Source organism: Candoia aspera, chromosome 1 (assembly GCF_035149785.1).
Source record: "Candoia aspera isolate rCanAsp1 chromosome 1, rCanAsp1.hap2, whole genome shotgun sequence".
Taxonomy (NCBI): Eukaryota; Metazoa; Chordata; class Lepidosauria; order Squamata; family Boidae; genus Candoia; species Candoia aspera.
In genome coordinates, this window is record NC_086153.1 from 153,200,594 (window position 1) to 153,216,273 (window position 15,680).

At 40.2% G+C, this 15,680-nt stretch overlaps 1 protein-coding gene across 2 annotated transcripts in view; it reads left to right on the forward strand.

Annotated features, from left to right (window-relative positions):
- PLCB4 (phospholipase C beta 4) overlaps nt 1-15,680 on the forward strand; it is a 188,117-nt gene that overhangs the window by 51,297 nt on the left and 121,140 nt on the right. The gene's annotated exons all lie outside the window — the stretch shown is intronic.

A 15,680-nucleotide genomic window follows, 5' to 3' on the forward strand; every position in this document is an offset into this window, starting at 1 on the left:
TGAAGAAAAAATTGAGGAAATTTTGCATAGAGCAAATGGATTGCATCTGTATTATTGCTTGCTTGCTTCTTGCCCCATACTGGATGCTACTGGTGTTTGACTATGCAGCTGTTTTTTTCAAACTGAAGAATGAGACATGTTAAATTCTAACTGATTACATTTTGGTTCTTTTGAAATTGAGAGTACTTCTCTCCAGCTCAAGTACAGCCAATATTTGAGCCATAGTGTGATTAACAACAAAAATAAATGATTTTTAAAAATGGCTGCAGAAAAAAAACCAGACATTGTTTGTGTTTCATTAAAATTTGGATTTGTTTCCTGAAATTAAGAGCAAATCATTAAACAATCTAAATTGGTTCCTAAACTGAAACTTGTAAGAACTACAGAAGATAGAGCTGTCTCTTGGAAAGCCTTTTCATTGCCAGCATTCCCTTTCTGTTGTTCCTATGAAATGTTTGTTTTTAAAACCCTGAACTAGCAGGAGAAAAAATGGCTAATTTTTTTTCATTTCATTTCCTTGACTTGAATGTATAATGAATTACTTGGTAAGTGCTTAAAGAGCTGTATAGTAGATACAGTGCTGAGTTTAACTAAGATGGCGCTTGCTTTTTTTCCCGTATGTAATGCAGGCATTTGGTGTGTTTTGTATCTTCTTGTTGAAGTTTTTGCTGAAGAACTACTGCTGTTGGTGAATGCTTAGTCACTGGAATCTTATCCAAGAGCTTTATTTCAGTATCATTTGGTAATGCTGATTATAGTATGGAAACTATAGATTTGAGCTGCAATCCTGGACCATTTTTCTGGGAATAAGCCTGCCTGAAGTTCGTGCAATTCGTTTTTGAGTTAACATGTATAGATTCTAAGTTTTTAGAGATTAATATTTTCAGGCACACCTGTTGAGGATACTCTTGGGTGCACCAGCTTTATCTGTGCCAATATAATGTGGGATGTTGGAAGATGGTGGCTTTCCAGGGATTCCTTGGGAAAAATATAAGGTATGTTCTGAAAAATATGTCTTTGTAAGAAAACATGTGCATCAGTAATACAGAACAGATGCAGAGGACCTTAAGCTGCTGGTTAAAGTATTAGCAAAAATCCTTGATGGTCTTTTAAATAGCGAGGGAGGCTGAGAATTGTAGTTCAGCGACATCTCTGCTGCCAAAGCTCATCTTTGCCAACCAAGTTCCCTCCAGATGTGTTTGGACTTCAGTTCCCATAATTTCAAAGGACATGCCTGTAGAGCAGCAGGTTGGGAGGTTGCATTAGGAACAGAGAGCACAACTGCTGGATATTGTTAAGAGAGTTGTTTGAGCTTTGACTACCCTTTGAAAGTGTATGAGAAACAGTCTTTTATAGGGACTTTTATAAGGAAAGATGACTTACTTTATTATATGGTGGAAACATTACCTGCTCTATAAATCCAGTTCATAGGAAGAAAATGCCAACTTTGCTGCCTTGTGGGACATAACATAAGCTTATCTAGGAAGCCCAAGAGAACTAGATGATGAGGAATTCAGAGAAAAATGGGAGTTGCTTCTCCTTATTTTGTTGCCTGATGTTATTTTAGATTTCTGAACTGTTTTGAATTCATCAGGACTTAACAGAACAATACAATTCAATACAGGTAGCCTCGCTTAACGACCATTTGTTTAATTGCAGTCCAAAGTTATGACAGCCTTGGAAAAAATGCTTTACAACCTGTACTTACATTTACGGTTGTTGCAAAAATGTCACACTACCCACACATCACATGATTGCAATTCAGATGCTTGGCAGCCGGCTCGCATTTACGACCAGTTGCAGCGTCCTGTGGTCACGTGATCATGATTTGAGGCCTTTTAAAATCTACCTGCAAAGTCTGAAAAGTAAGGTTTTATTTCAAGCTTAGTTTCCAGCGCTGTTTGGCATTTTTTTCATTAATGTTCTTTGACATTATTTCAATGTATTATAGCCCTTTTCCAGGCAATTGAGTTTCCCTGGGCCCTCATTGGTGAAAAATGTGAAACATAATAGCTTTTCATGAGACCTTACATATTTTGGAACGATATTTACAAAATAAAGGATGTTGTTGTGTTTTTGGCAAACATTTCTGAATACCAGTACCCATTTTTGACCACCCTTTCTGGCCTGTGTCAAAAGCTTCCCCTACAATCACTTTAGTTTTCTTTTCTGTAGTTTTTCAGAACTACCAAATTATTTTTGAGAGGGTAGACAGAACAATACACAACAATATGTGACTGTACTTTGGATTTTTATTGTACTGGACGCTTTATTTCTGTGCTGGTCTATGACCATAATAAAGATTGATTTGGTTTGGTTTGGTTTGGTTTGGTTTGGTTTGGTTTGGTTTGGTTTGGTTTGGTTTGGTTTGGTTTGGTTTGGTTTGGTTTGATTTGATTTGATTTGATCTTCAATTTTTTACTTAGTAATGCTCAACATGGAGAAAACAGCACATTGCAGAATATAAGCATACAGAATGAATGCCTGTTGTTTTCCACTCCCAGAATGGGAGTATGAGAATCCTTTAAGAGAGTCATGAAATATTCTCCACAACATAGCATTGCTTTTCCTTTAAAGGAGAAAGTTGCATGTCTAAGAAACACCCATTCAAAGTGGAATCTGAATTATCAAATCTTTCAACCACCCAATATTTGTAAAGGATGGATGTGGTGCGGGAGATTAAAGTATCAGAACAGCTATACTTCAATCAAAATAAAATCTCCTGTCCTTCGATGTAATTCTCTTTCCAGCATCTTTAATTGTTGGCAGTCATTAATGTGGATTATTGGGCCAGTAGTATTTGCTAATTATAGATGTATTTCCTCTTTAAAATTCTGTATTATAAAAGTCAGACTTTTTTTCTGGAGATATTTTAAAGTCAAACTTTGGACTGGACTTCAGGACTGGACCAGTCCTTTCCGTTATGGCATTTATGAGACTTTGGAACTTGACCTGTCCTTGTCATGACAGGATTTTTCCCTGCCACAATTGTTTAACTTTCTGGAATGTGGTGGGCTGATTGGGCAAGCTGATACGATGCAGAAGATTACATCGAGAGTAGATGAATCTAACTTGAGCTGTGGTTTAAAGGTTGCCACAGTGTTTGCTTGCATGATGAAGAGAAGTATAGAAGCACTTTCCCAGATCCAATCATTGCTGATATGTAACTTCTCTACTATCCTCAGAGGTGTTTCTGGTGTCTCCCTCACAGAAGCTTTGATGAAGGTGATGGTGACTGTTGCAATAAGATATGCCATGGTCTCTCTGGCCTGACGCAGGGGATGTTAATCCTTCTGGCCTAGAACTTGGGAGCTTTTGCTGTTTCAGGCTAAATGTGCAGTTCAGATTAATTTTTAGATGTTTAAGAGATATTTAATAATTTATCTGTTTACTGTATCTTGCTTTCAGACTGGACTGGGGAGAATACTCCCCAACTAATTTGAGTTAAGAGATTCATTGCAAGTAGGCTCTCTTTTGTAAGCATCATAATTAATAAATGTTAATGTAATCAAGCCCTTAGCTTATTTTTCTTCATAACACATAGTTGCCTTTAAAATTGCTTTACCAGTGGTGCATGGACATTTTAAAGTTATTAATGATGCCATGATTTCCCTAATTAGGGATGGATGCAACCACCCAGTTTAAATGGTTGGCAGAATGATATAATGGCTCTTTGTCAGAATTGTGGAGTGGCTAATTGCAGTGGGAATGACTTTTGTGTTTAGTCCAGTATGGGGGAGAGCTACCTAAGAAAAACTGAGCCCTGGCATTTAGGGTGTCTTATCTGTGAGACAGGTTCTCTTGGGTGGAGCAAAACTATCTCAGGCTGAAAGTCCTGTTGTAATGCAGCAGTGGAGGAGACTGTTTTTAATAGTGTTGCTGTACAGGTAGTCCTTGCTTAATGACAATAATTGGGATCAGCAAGTCTGTTGCTAAGTGACGTAATAAAGCGCGATGTCACATGTCTGTGCTGACTTACAATGGCAGTTGTGGCAGTGCCAGTTGCCATCATTAAGTGAATACTGCATGGTCATTAGGTGCAATGTCATGTGATCATCATTTGCGACCTCCTACTGGCTTCCCCACTGACTTTGCTTGACAGAAACTGGCAGTGACTGAGGAATGCTGCAACTGTTGTAATTGTGAACCAGTTGCCAAGCACCTGAATTGTGATCACATGACCGCGGGGACACTGCAACAGCCACAACTATGAGAACCAGTCGTAAGTCTCATTTAGCACCATCATAACTTTGAATGGTCGCTGAAGAAGTGGTTGTTAAACAAGGACCACCTGTACGGTAGATCTTCCCTCATGCTATTTAGGGAGTATTCTGCATGACAGGAGAGAAAATCAGTGCTCCAATGAGGGAATAATGCAATAAAGAAATACAAGCTCCCAATGAGGCATAATCCTTCCTTTTTGGACTGCATAGCAAATTTTCGTTAAATTTGTTCAGTGACTGTTCAAAGTTGACTGAAGATAGTTCACAGTTGTTGCAACCAGAGTCGCTATTTCATATACTCCAAAGCAAGGGTAAGCAATATGTAATTCAATTCTAACTCTCAGCAGTAGAGGGAGAAAGACTTGTTGTTCACCTCTGCTCTAAATTCCCACAACAGGGAAGGAAAGCTGAAAACCCTTTCCTGACCTGGAGATTTCCCTGTCTCTCTAGATCAAGCCTGGAAGCTATCTGAAACCAATAGATCTGTACCAGCCTCACCTGCAAATTGAACTTTTTCTTTGCTAGGCAAAATCAAAATCTGTTACATCTTTCCATTGTACTGAGGCAGATTCCAGGGAAAAACAGTTCTTGAGCCATTCTTTTGGCCTGTAAATTGTCCTTCCAGTGCTTAGTGCTTTTGATTTGTGGCTGCTTACTCAGAGCAATGTCATATGGCTATCAGGGAAGTCTGGTTGTTTACATGTCTTGGGTTAATCCCTCCCCTCAACCGGAGAGTTTTTATGGGTCATGGTAACAGATGATCTGCTTTGTTTTTTTGCCCCTCTAAGCACTCTCCAGTTTATTACAGCAATAGAATGGTTTCCAGAAATATCCCATCTCAAAGCACACACGTTTTAGCTCCTGGCATTCAGATAACATCTCTTTAATAGTCAGAGTAAATGTACTGTTACTGCACACAGTAACAAAATATTAACATTGCTGCCATCTATGCGAAATGGCATTTGGAGGCAGATAGTTAAACATTTGGTTGCTGTAGTCTTTGAAAGTTTACAGCAGTGTTTCTCAGCCTTGGCAGCTTGAAGATGCATGGATATCAACGCCCAGAATTCCCCAGCCAGCATGGGGAATTCTGGGCATTGATGTCCATGGATCTTCAAGCTGCCAAGGTTGAGAAACACTGGTTTAGAGGGAACAAGTAGGAGAGAATATTCTTTGTTCAGGAAATCCGCTCCATCTCAGATTTTTCCCACTGAGTGTTCAAGGAAAGTTGAGGACTAACCTTGGTGTTAGTTGCTCAGTCTGATAGGAACCACTTCCAGCATTCTATTTATCTCCCATTTTAACATCAGAGGGATGAATTGCATCTGTGTAATGAAGAACACTAGACGCACCTGATCTCCAGTTATAAAAGGAAAATGCCGATAGTATCCAAGTGTGGGTGTGTCGGAGGAAGGTTTGTGTCATGTGAGATAGCAGAGAGGAAGATTTTGCAGCCCGTGGAGTTGTCCATTTAGCAGATGACTGATGGTGAAGGAGGAGCAGGAACAGGCTGGAGTTCAGCAAGCCAACAGAAGACAAGCTAAAAGGGAAAACAGAGTCCAGCAGTTTTACCACTCCAGCAGAGACAGTGAGAGCCTACAGCTAGCCAGCAGCTGGTAAAGCACCTCCACCCTAAAAAATTGCAAAGCCAGCACTTCAGTAACAGTTCAGAGCAGTGGCCAACAGCAACTGAAGCCAAGGTGGCTAAATGGTAGCTAAAGACTTTGTTATATGCTCTGGCAATAAAGGAGAACAGAATTGTTCATAGGACTGTTTAGGAATTAAACACACAGGCATAGGCATTAGTAGGTTGGTGATGTCACTGAAGCTGTGTCTCAGTGCCTGGGAGCTGTGAGTGTCTGGATGGGACAAAACAGGCTGAAATTGAATCCTAGGAAGAGAGAGTTACTGGTTGTCTATTGGGGTTTTCTGCCTGCTCCAGTGGTGTCTCTTGATGGGGAACCACTACTCCTGAAGGAACAAGTCCATCAGTTGGGGTGTCTTCCTGGACTTGTGGCTCCTGCTGGAACAGCAGGTGGAGACTGTGGCCAGGAGCCCTTTGCCCAGCTTTAGTGGTGAACCAGTTGCAGCCATAGCTGGGTCAAAAGAATCTTGCTACAATGGCTCATGCCTTTATCACCTCCTGTGATGGACTACATTAAAGTTGTCTTTAAAGACCACTTTGAAGCTGAAGTTGGTTCAAAGAGCAGTGGCCCATGTGTTAGACAGTGTTTCCTGATGGGAGCACATTATATGAGTGCTGCAGGCCCTGCATTGGTTGCCTGTTATTTTCAGGACTGCATTCTTCCATTGGAATCAGTCCAGCCCAATTGATTTAGCTGGAAAAAGCTCCTAGTAGTTCCCCACTTTAGGGCGGTAAAGGGGACCAAGGCTTAGGGGTGCTGCCTCTTGGTGCTGATCCTTTGTAATGGCCTTCTCGTGGACATCAGGTTGGCTCCCACTTTAACAGCGTTCCAGAAGCAGCTCAGAATGGAGCTTTTCTGGAGAGCCTTTGGGTTACTATGTCATCTTGGTGAGGTTTATAGATTGGTTCTTGTTGAGGCTCTCTGCATATATTTTTTATGTTATGTTTTGTCTTTGATCTGATTGTGGATGTTTTAGTTGTGTTTTTTTATTTATGTGAACCACCAATTTACTTCAGGATTGCAGCAGAATAAATGGGGCTTACTGCTACAGTCTTGTAGACTGAAAACTCTTGCTTAGAAAATGTCTGATATTTCCTTGTATCTTGGTGATGAAATACAGCATGCTATCAGATGAATTCAGACTTTCTGCATTTTGAAAATTAAAACTCCTCCTTTATATAGACTGGGTTGGATTTGACAGTTGCAAATCATTTTTCATTTTATCTATATTATAATCCTATAAGAAGATAGTCTGAAAATCAACAGATTGAAAATTGCATAATAGTTGGGGCTATTCCCTAGTAATTTATGCATAAGGGTGTTTTTGGTTGCTGTTGTTTTCCTGCTGGTTATGTACAGAACTTGTGCATTGACCCAGCCTTATCCAAAACATTTCCCTATAAGGTGTTTATCAAAGGTGGGATTTTGTTGAAGTATCAAGGAAAACCAAGCTAATACAATCCCAGATTTGAGAAGTCTTCAGAAATTAGTGATACCAGGGAGAAGAGTTTCTTAATTCTTTCACCTTTTATGTCTGAGAACTTTTAATGGATGTTTTATTTGGAATTTCTCTGAAGTTTCAGGACAAGTTTCCTCAGTTTCTTACCCTTTTGGGTACTTGTCTTTCTGATTCTCAACAGTTATAGCTATTTGTAGGAGGCTCTCTTACAAAACAAGAAATTAAAAAGATGTGACATTTCATTTGCATTTAAGTTATTCATAACCTCTAAATTAAGTCTGTTTTTTAAACAGTAATACTGGCAATTTTAATTTTTCTTCTTTAGTACATTGGAAAGATAGGGAACCATTTGGTGGCTAAGAATTGTACTTATTATTTGGGAGGAGCAGGATGGCTAAAATGGGCAGATTAATGATGCAAATCACCATGAATGGATTGGGATTTTTGTTTTTCATTTTATGGGTGGAATTCAGAGATTTTCTTAAAGTAATGTGAAGCCTAGGCTAACATTTTAATGCATTTCCTTCCTAAAAATGGGAAAGAACTGCATTACCCACCAGTTTTTAGCACCCATGGTCAGAGCAGGCTCCAGGGTCTATAGAAAAGGGGCTCAGGTATCACAGCTTGGCTCACTTCTGGAATGTTATTGGCTGATGAATTAAAACTTATTAACAGTTTGAAAAGAGACTGGAACTATGGTCTTTGTGAAAGCATTTGCATATGGGGAAAGGAGTCTTGAAGTATCTTTTAAATTAAATATTTATGTAACCCACTTGTATAATCAGAAACTCAATCCCCAGTGTATACAGTGGTGGAAGACACAATTACATCAACATGATTTATTTTAATTAATGGAAAATTCTGTGACTTTTTGTGTGGATCCTAGGATGCAATATTCTTTTCATTTAAAGATATAAAGATTACCTTATTTTGTGTCTCCCACCTAGTAATAATATTTTCATATTTTCTCCTATTGGGAGTGAGAGAAGGGGATTTATTGTATGAAGTGCCCAGAGTGATTCTTATAGTAACGTTTGTCATCTCAGGAGATCCAGTACAAAGGGATACTTTTTACTACATTTTAAATCAGTTCTAATCCCAGTGTGTAACTTTCCTTTTTATTCATGATGTTCTTTCAAGGTTCATAATATTTGTAATCATAATTAAAAGTTTAATACTTTTTTACATGTGTTCCTCAGGATTCTAGTCCTACTTCTTTAAAAAAGAGATTTTTCTTTTTGTCCAAATATTTCTGTTGATGTGTAGACACAGTGGCAGATTTTAGGAAGGCACTCTGTAATATTTAACCTCAGGACTTTTGAGAACAATGGAAGAGAAGTGCAGGGAGTGACCATAATTCCTAATAGGAAGCAGAATATTCTATTTACCCAGAGCTTGGGTAACTGAGTCATTATAACCCTGAAGGAATCTTGTAGCACCTAACACATTTTATTGAAAGATTATGCCTCTTAATAACATTTGTTAGTTGGCAGAGGTGCTACTAGACTCCTCCTGGGTTGTTGTTGTTGTTGTTTTGCCACAATAGGCAAACAATATGGCTCTCCTACAGTGATTAGGCTCCGCAAAGGATCGTTACCTTGTCGTGGTGCTGGAGCTTGAGCACCTCAATGATGCCATGAGCTAAACCGTGAAGGGCCACCCAAGACGGGAAGGTCATGACAGAGAGGTCAGACTAAATGCGATCCCTGGGGAAGGTAATGGCAACCCACCCCAGTATTCTTGCCGTGAAAACTAAATGGATCAGTACAACCAGAGATATGTCGGTATACCATCGGAAGATGAGACCCCCAGGTCGGAAGATGGTCAAAATGCTACTGGGGAGGAACAGAGGATGAGCTCAACTAGCCCCAGTCGTGATGACGCAGCTAGCTCAAAGCCGAAAGGACGGTTAGCGGCCGACGGTGCTGGTGGTGAACGGCGAATCCGATGTTCTAAGGATCAACACACCATTGGAACCTGGAATGTAAGATCTATGAGCCAGGGCAAATTGGATGTAGTTATTGGTGAGATGTCAAGATTAAAGATAGACATTCTGGGCGTCAGTGAACTGAAATGGACTGGAATGGGCCACTTCACATCAAATGACCACCAGATCTACTACTGTGGACAAGAGGACGACAGAAGAAATGGAGTAGCCTTCATAATTAATAGTAAAGTGGCTAAAGCAGTGCTTGGATACAACCCCAAAAACGACAGAATGATCTCAATTCGAATTCAGGGCAAGCCATCTAACATCACAGTGATCCAAATATACGCCCCAACCACAAATGCTGAAGAAGCTGAAGTAGAGCAGTTCTATGAGGATCTGCAGCACCTACTGGACAACACGCCTAAAAGAGATGTTATTTTCATCACAGGAGACTGGAATGCTAAGGTGGGCAGTCAAATGACACCTCGAATTACAGGTAAGTATGGCCTGGGAGAACAAAACGAAGCAGGACATAGGCTGATAGAATTTTGCCAAGACAATTCACTCTGCATAACAAACACTCTCTTCCAACAACCTAAGAGACGGCTTTACACATGGACTTCACCAGATGGACAACACCGAAATCAGATTGATTACATCCTTTGCAGCCAAAGGTGGCGGACATCTGTACAGTCGGTAAAAACTAGGCCTGGAGCTGACTGTAGTTCAGACCATGAACTTCTTCTTGCACAATTTAGGATCAGACTAAAGAGATTAGGGAAGACCCACAGATCAGCTAGATATGAGCTCACGAATATTCCTCAGGAATATGCAGTGGAGGTGAAGAATAGATTTAAGGGACTGGACTTAGTAGATAGGGTCCCGGAAGAACTCTGGACAGAAGTTGGCAGCATTGTTCAGGAGGCGGCAACAAAATACATCCCAAAGAAAGAGAAAACCAAGAAGGCAAAATGGCTGTCTGCTGAGACACTAGAAGTAGCCCAAGAAAGAAGGAAAGCAAAAGGCAACAGCGATAGGGGGAGATATGCCCAATTAAATGCAAAATTCCAGAGGTTAGCCAGAAGAGATAAGGAATTATTTTTAAACAAGCAATGCGCGGAAGTGGAAGAAGACAATAGAATAGGAAGGACAAGAGACCTCTTCCAGAAAATTAGAAACATTGGAGGTAAATTCCAGGCAAAAATGGGTATGATCAAAAACAAAGATGGCAAGGACCTAACAGAAGAAGAAGAGATCAAGAAAAGGTGGCAAGAATATACAGAAGACCTGTATAGGAAGGATAACAATATCGGGGATAGCTTTGACGGTGTGGTCAGTGAGCTAGAGCCAGACATCCTGAAGAGTGAGGTTGAGTGGGCCTTAAGAAGCATTGCTAATAACAAGGCAGCAGGAGAAGACGGCATCCCAGCTGAACTGTTCAAAATCTTGCAAGATGATGCTGTCAAGGTAATGCATGCTATATGCCAGCAAATTTGGAAAACACAAGAATGGCCATCAGATTGGAAAAAATCAACTTATATCCCCATACCAAAAAAGGGAAACACTAAAGAATGTTCAAACTATCGAACAGTGGCACTCATTTCACATGCCAGTAAGGTAATGCTCAAGATCCTGCAAGGTAGACTTCAGCAGTTCATGGAGCGAGAATTGCCAGATGTACAGGCTGGGTTTAGAAAAGGCAGAGGAACTAGAGACCAAATTGCCAATATCCGCTGGATAATGGAAAAAGCCAGGGAGTTTCAGAAAAACATCTATTTCTGTTTTATTGACTATTCTAAAGCCTTTGACTGTGTGGACCATAACAAATTGTGGCAAGTTCTTAGTGGTATGGGGATACCAAGTCATCTTGTCTGCCTCCTGAAGAATCTGTATAACGACCAAGTAGCAACAGTAAGAACAGACCACGGAACAACGGACTGGTTTAAGATTGGGAAAGGAGTACGGCAGGGCTGTATACTCTCACCCTACCTATTCAACTTGTATGCAGAACACATCATGCGACAAGCTGGTCTTGAGGAATCCAAGGCTGGAGTTAAAATCTCTGGAAGAAACATTAAGAATCTCAGATATGCAGATGATACCACTTTGATGGCTGAAAGTGAAGAGGAACTGAGGAGCCTTATGATGAAGGTGAAAGAAGAAAGTGCAAAAGCTGGCTTGCAGCTAAACCTCAAAAAAACCAAGATTATGGCAACCAGCTTGATTGATAACTGGCAAATAGAGGGAGAAAATGTAGAAGCAGTGAAAGACTTTGTATTCCTAGGTGCAAAGATTACTGCAGATGCTGACTGCAGTCAGGAAATCAGAAGACGCTTAATCCTTGGGAGAAGAGCAATGACAAATCTCGATAAAATAGTTAAGAGCAGAGACATCACACTGACAACAAAGGCCCGCATAGTTAAAGCAATGGTGTTCCCTGTAGTAACATATGGCTGCGAGAGCTGGACCATAAGGAAGGCTGAGCGAAGGAAGATCGATGCTTTTGAACTGTGGTGTTGGAGGAAAATTCTGAGAGTGCCTTGGACTGCAAGAAGATCCAACCAGTCCATCCTCCAGGAAATAAAGCCAGACTGCTCACTTGAGGGAATGATATTAAAGGCAAAACTGAAATACTTTGGCCACATAATGAGAAGACAGGACACCCTGGAGAAGATGCTGATGCTAGGGAGAGTGGAAGGCAAAAGGAAGAGGGGCCGACCAAGGGCAAGATGGATGGATGATATTCTAGAGGTGACGGACTCGTCCCTGGGGGAGCTGGGGATGTTGACGACCGACAGGAAGCTCTGGCGTGGGCTGGTCCATGAAGTCACGAAGAGTCGGAAGCGACTAAACGAATAAACAACAACAAACAGTGATTAGGAATAGAGAACTTGTAGCTTTCAGAGTGTTGCTAAGCCATGACTCATTGCATCCCTCTCCACTGGCCATCATGTTGAAGCTTCTGGGAATTGTAGTTCAGCAGTATCTGGATGGAGGTCCACAGATCCTCCCACCTGCCATAAAGAGTCTCTTGAGTAGAGCAATATGTTGATGTTGGCACACATTTCCTTATAGAGCTCAGGTAATGCACAGCAAATATTATAATAAGGGATGTGAAATTGCAGCAAATTAAGATCAGTTTTGGATGCACCAGTAAGAGCAGGAGCAACCCAGGCCCAATATATATGGAAGAGCTCAGGAGAGACGTTCTTGTTAGGTGAGGCTTATCAGGACTTGAACCCCCTACATCTTTTATCTTCCAAGAATCCAGTGACCAGCTTAGATGGGGAAGGGTTTTTTTTCTGTTCCCCACCACCCACCCCATGAGAAGGGTTAGGGTTAGGCTTGCATTTCCATAGTTCTCTATGTAGGGGAACAGCATCCCTAACAGCTAATATGCAGCTGATACATACATCTAGTTTTGTTTTGCATTTTCTGTAGAGCAGCCTTGCAGCCCTGCAAATAACTGTCAAAAATCTGGCTTTTAGTCACAGAAAATAGGGGGATGAGTTATTTCTAAGGAAGAAGCATAAAGCGTGGCTACATGTGATTATGTGGTATGGGTCTTTTTTGTCAAGACCAGCTTTTGTGATCATAAGATGACAAGAATTTTGTTACCCCTGCTGTATGCAGCTCAAGAGGTAAAATCTGCTCTTGCTTGGAGTCCTTCCATGCTCTAATTTACTGAAAGTTGTTCCTTTGGATAAACCAGAAGATCACCAATTAAGATTATTTTGTTGTTACTATTGTCAATTAAAGGACAAGCTGGCCATGCTGGGACTTGTACAAGGAAAATAGTTCTGAGTTAGTTTGTTTTTTTAATATCACCAAGTTCATTCTTCTCTACTGCTAATAGTTGTTATGAAAATCACTCATACAAAATCATTGCCACAAATGTGTGTATACCACTCTGTTGTTAAAGCAGTAGCCAAAGTGAGATTTCAGCTTTCCAGAATCATTTTAATGAACTGCCTATTAATTTCCAAGTGAGTGATGTCAAAGCAAGGATACAATGGGGAAAAAAAAATTGAATGTTGGACAACCTTGAAGAATGAACCATACAGGAAGACCAGCCCAACTTAATGCTGCAGAGGAAAAAATAGCTCACATTGATCCTAATACTCTAAAGCCCTGTGTGGCTTCACTTGTCCAGATTAGGATGTTAGGTTGTTCTGTATCCATGAGAACAGAATCTTCAGTGGCCTATTGTGACTTCAGTGTGCTCATAATGACTTTTTGCTGGATCCACATCAAGATGAATTGATTGGACTGCACAGATGACTCTCCCTCCTCCTCCTCTGACAAGAACAAGCAGGTTTCCTTCAAATTTACATATCAGGAATGATTAATGGAGTTTCACATTGCCTGTTAGGCATAACATGAAGTAAGGAGGTAGCCATGGAGGTTTGAAAAACATAAACCTGTCTGACCATTTGGTGTGGCGTAGTTTCTAGGCAAAAGTACTGGATGTCCCTAAACCCTTGGGTAATGACATGGAATGCAGAAGAAGAAATAGATACAATCATGATAATATGAAATGTGAAGGTGGATCGATCAAGTTTGATAGTTAATTACAGTGTGGGTGTTCAAAGAGGGAGAATGGATCACTGTGATCATGATTTTTCCTTTGTAGAATGAAACAGGAGTCATAATGATAGACTTATAGTGGTGGTGATGATGGTGATGTGTCATTTCTAAAGCACTTGAGAACTGTTTGTTTGCTGAGACCAGATTCACTGAGGGTAACCTGTTGAGAATTATATGTGGCTGCTTAATGCTTTTCTGGGTGCCTAATGTTCCGTCCTACTACTTCCTTCCCTGATTGGCCCAGCTGTACGTTTTGTTCATTGGATTGAGCTGTAAGCTCTGAGTTTCAGGAGATCTGGCAACTTTAGTGATTTTAATTGAGATTTAGCATAATTAGGTGTGTAAAATTATGGCAGTCTTTTGAGGCATTGACTAACTTGGAACAGGTTGTTATGAAGAATCTGTGGCATTATTTCTAAAAAAAAGCTATTAGTAATACTTTGTCTTACGAAGTTTTATGTAAGACTTGAGGCATTTTTAATAAAGCAGTTCAGCAGACTTGTAGATAATGCAAGTCTAGTTATTAGTACTGTTGCTAGATGCTCTCCAGAGATTCTGTTGATCATTTGGTCTTGAAGACTCAGTAGGAATAGATTCTTGCTATAATGAGCAGTGTTACAGAAATTGGTGGATCAGTCTATAAAAAGCATATTGACTTAGGGCATAAGCTTAATTGGCTAAAAAGATTGCTAACTAGATATAATCATTATATATACTTCACCAATACAGTTTTCTCAGATATAAAGTGTCTGTGGGAGGGGAAGGCAATTTTTTTTTTTAAATGCAGAAAAAAATCATTACCTTTCCTTGGAAGGGGTGGGATTGTGTCCTTAATTCAAGTGCAATATATGAACCCAGTGTATCTTGAAGACAGGCTGTATATAATAAGTTAGTCGGATGGAAGATCAGAGGAAAAGGCTATCAAGGAGGGGTTATTAGTAGAATGCCTGGGTACCCACAGTTCCACTAGATGGTGCCCTCTGATTTCCGAAATAATTTTTCTTAAAATGACTCAGATTTCCAGTTCTTAAAAGTTTTATGTGTTCTCAGTAAGAGTTGGTTAGATTTTGCCATTTTAACTCAAGAACATGAATTATTGCTGGCATCTGTTTGTGCTGTGAGAAATTGCAAAAGGATGTCTGCCATTTCAAAAGCTTACTGATCCCAATGTAAAGAAACAACTACGTCTGTGCATCCGTAGCAGCACCTGTACATCTCATCTACTGGACAGTAGCAAAGAACTGAGTATGTTGAAAGTGTAGGTTTGTTTTGAGGTGATCTTCCTAAACAAACTATCCTAGTTTCCTATTTTGTTGCTGCCTATAACCACACCATATCTTGCGCTGATTCCATGGAAAGCAATCCAACTCTGTCTTCTCAGAACTATTAAGGATCCCAGTCACTATCTGGCTGTATGAAAAGAGGAGATGGCAGAGTTGGAAGGAGCCTTTTGTGTCACCAAGTTCAACCTCTGTTTTAAGTAGGAATCCAGATTATAGAGTATCTAGGACAGGTTACTGTCCGTCTTCTGCATGAGTACAGCAAGTAAAGGAGAGCCTTGCATCCCTATGGCTGATTGGTTCCAGGCATTTTTCTTTGTGCTCAGAGAAAGGAGAGAGGTCAGGTTAATGTTTCTTGGCTATTTATGAGAGGAAAGCAATTGTTACCAGCTAGCCTCTTTTCTTTTGTTATTTCTCCTGATTTTCTCTGTTGGGTGGAAAATAGGAAAAGAACAAGGCAGTGGAATGATGCTGTTAATTGCATGCTAGATTATTTTCATCATATGCATATATACATGTATTTGCTTATATTTTGCAGTGTTTGAAAGGAAGAAG